Source organism: Cajanus cajan, chromosome 8 (genome assembly GCF_000230855.2).
Source record: "Cajanus cajan strain Asha chromosome 8, NIPB_CcT2T_4, whole genome shotgun sequence".
Lineage (NCBI taxonomy): Eukaryota > Viridiplantae > Streptophyta > Magnoliopsida > Fabales > Fabaceae > Cajanus > Cajanus cajan.
In genome coordinates this window covers 13,193,336-13,197,085 of record NC_138524.1, presented here as the reverse complement: position 1 = coordinate 13,197,085, position 3,750 = coordinate 13,193,336, and the positions used below count along the sequence as shown (strand labels likewise).

Genomic DNA, 3,750 nt, shown 5'->3' with positions numbered 1-3,750 from the left:
TCATATGTTTTCGCTATTATTAGAAAATATGATGGAAATCTTATATTTATGAAATAGTTAGTTTGTTTTCTCTTTCCTTTTATTTTTTTTTGTTTTTTTCTACTATAAAAAGGATAAAAATGTATAAATTAAACTAAAAAACCAAAAAGTGTATATTATTATAAATTATAGATATATAAAGTATAAAATTCAAAGAATATTTAAATTATTAATTTATAATATTTTTTGAGTAACTACGTTAATTCTTTATTTATAATATAAATATAAGCATATAAGGTTTTACTTTGAATTCTTAAAATAATTTAACTGATGTAATATTATTTTAATGATAATATGTAAAATGTCGTTTGACAAGTAAAAGTAATAATTAATTTCCATTCTCTTATCTTTCAAATCCTTAATAAAAGGTAGTATGATAAGTAAATAAAAATAATAACAATAAATTTTATTCAGAGATTTGAATCATTTATGATTTCTCAAACCTTAAAAGCATGTCATGAATTTAAATTTTGAAGTATAAAAAATCACTCGTATTTTAACTTTTCAGTTAAACATCAGTGGATATTGTTTTACATGACTAAGTATATATTTATTATTTTTTTATTAAAAAAATTACACGTGTGCTTTATTTGTTTTACGCAAAATATAATAATTTGTTTGGATAAATTTTTTAAAAAATTTAAAGAATTTGAAAATTTTTGAATTTGAATTATTTTAATTTTAATTCTTTATCATTCATTAAATGTTTTATATGGAAAAATTAATTTTAATTTTAAACTTTTAGTTTGCTTAGGACAATTTTATTTTCATCATAGATAAAATTGATTTATATATTTATATATATTAGATTTTATAAAACTAAATATTAATTAATTTAAAATATTTCATTATTTAAAATTTTAATATTAAATAATTTAAAAATAATATTGAATATTCAATAATTAAAAAATTTATTGATTTTTCTTATATTGATTTTGAAAGAGATAAGAAGGATATATGAAAAAAGAGAAAGAAAATTTTTACTTTTTTACTTTTTTTTTTAAAAAAATTTGAAATTTTACATCTCGAAAAAATTTCACAAATAGTTAAATTTTAAATTATTTATAATTTTTTCATCTAAATAAAACATTATACTATAAATTACTTGAAATTCTTAAAAAAAATTGACTTATTTCATTATTTTTTTTATCCAAATACACTTTCAACCTTTTCAAAAGGAGAATTTTGATCTTTAAAGATTTTAATGTGTAAAAAATGAACCATCTCTCATGACCAAATCCCCGTTATAACTATTTTTTTATTATCAACTTTGTAAATCTCTAAACAACCTAAAATTGAATTATACACTTGACATGCCATAGCTCAAACTATTACTCATTTCTCCTTGTAAATTCTGCATCTTCTACACATAATTGTACTTTCTTTCATATATAAGTCTAACCTAAATAGAAGTTGTAGGCTTTCATGAACTCACCTCTTTTGCGCACAATCATCTTTGGGTTCTTGCAAACATAAAAAGAAGATAACAATATCCTCTTTTGATGAAAACCTATGGGAATGGGATGATTGAGGGAGAAAATGTGATTTTGTACATTTTAAAAACATCAAGAATCAAATACTCTTTTCCTTTTAAAGGTTATTGGTAAAATGTTTGTATTTAATTTATTAAAAAACACAGGTTATATTTTTCTTTTATAACTTTCCAATTTATATTTAATTTTTATCTATGAATATTAAATATTGATAATTTATTAGTGCATGCTAGAGTTTTTTTTCTCTCTTCCCTTTCATGGAATAAATACATGAATCAATTGACGTCAAGTTGTTTAGCATAATTAATAATTTTAAATTTAAATTTTATATAAAGAACTATATTAAATATTTAGATATATTTATTTTTTAAATAATCTTATTTAACTCAAGTAAAATTATTTCTTTAAAAGAATACTTATGGTATAAAAAAGGTTAATTTTTTTTGTCCTCCCTTATTTATTTTTCATCCTTGTAAATTTGATGTATATACATCATATCAATAAATATTATATTCGTCAAAAAAGTAAATATACATAAATAGTAACAAATTACATATTTAGCAAGTGATATCTTACTTAACAAATCTAATAATCACATTACTAATATCTACTTTTTAAAAGCACATAAAAGACAAACACATAAAAAAAAATAATGATTTTTTTAGTATAAACAACATATTTAATTGTAATTTAAATAAATAATGTTTCAGGGTTTTTAATTGTAACTTAAAAAGTGTAAACTAAAATGAGAAAACACAATGAAACTATAAAAGTTAAACAATTACATGATTCGGTGTTTTCGAAAAAAAATATTTTAAAGGTTTTAAAAAATAAATTTGATAAATATAATGACGGAACTAATGACTACACTTTTTTTTATAAATCGGCTATTCTTAAAAGAAATAGAAAATAATATATTTGAAATTTAAAAATGCATTATTAAATTATTATGAAAAAAATGGCATGCCTTGAAAAAGGAATGACAATGAAATGTGATGTATGTCTAAAAAAAATCTTAGGTATATATATATGATATATATGAATATTTTTATAAAGAAAGGTTGATGTTTATAGAAGAGAAAAACTGAAAAAGGTAATTTGAATGAGCAAATGCAATGAAGAATTGCCGCGTAATTGTCATCATAATCGTTATTCCGTTATTACCCTCGAAGCTGGCAAAACATCCATCATTTCCCATTCTCTATATAAAACCCGCTTCCCCAACGCGCTTTTACAATTTTCTCTCTCTTTCTCTCATTTTCCCACAAAATTCATAAAACATCTTCTAGACACCCAAACGCCCCCAATATGACCAAATCCGCAATCCTCGCTGCCACCGTCGCCGCTGCCTCCGCCACCGCCGTTTCCCTTTCCTCCTCCGCCAAGGTCTCTTTTCAGGCATACACCTCCAATCCCTAAATTTCTCTATTTTCGTCGTGATTTTGCTTTTAAAATTGGGATCTGAAATTTTTCGTGTGAAAAATCTCGTTTTTTTTAGTCTGATGCGGTTTTTCTCGGCGAAATTATTGATTTTTGCGTTTGGGTTTTGCAGGACGGCGGGGCTCGGACAGGCCACGGCGGCTCCTCGCCGGCGGCGAATTCGGCGTCGACGGAGAAGTTCGCGCCGCGGTTCGATGGGTTGCGGTTCATCGAAACGCTGATCACTGCGCACAGATGAAAGCTCGTTGCGCAAACGCGCGTTTGGGTTTTTCCCTTTTAATCTTTTTTGATCCTGCACTGTCTAGAAAAATTAAAGGGGAAAAAAAGTGGGAAATGTTTAAACCATTTTTTTTTTCCAACGATGTTTTGCAATTTGGGTTGAGGAATTGAGAGAGAAATTGTAATATTACGGGATTGTTATTTGTTGTCATGTTTTCTAGGTACCTTTTTCTGACCCGTGTTGTGACTCTTGTTGTGAGTCTGTAACCTATGAGGGGTTAGAAGAAAAAAAAATGCATTTAATTTACTTTTCTTTTTCTTTGTCTATTTTTTTCTTCTTTCATGTTTACCTTTCTTTATATTTATTTTTGTTTTTTGGTAATTGTTTCTTCTTCAACATGTTGGGGACCTGTCTGAGGCAGGTTGTGTGTAGATGGGGATTGTTTTGTGTTGAGGGGGCCACATGTATGCCTATGTAATTTCGGTGTAACCTTTGATTGATGCGTTCTTTGCACTTTGCATGGAGTGATCGGGGTTAAATAAAAGGGGAGAAAATTTG

General features: G+C 25.9%; 1 long non-coding RNA gene across 1 annotated transcript; it reads left to right on the top strand.

Moving 5' to 3' along the window:
* Positions 1 to 2,585: 2,585 nt before the first annotated feature.
* On the top strand, positions 2,586 to 3,518 carry LOC145950824 (uncharacterized). Its single transcript, XR_014428672.1, has 2 exons — positions 2,586 to 2,930; positions 3,085 to 3,518. It is a non-coding gene; the product is annotated as an uncharacterized LOC145950824 (long non-coding RNA).
* The last annotated feature ends 232 nt before the right edge of the window (positions 3,519 to 3,750 follow it).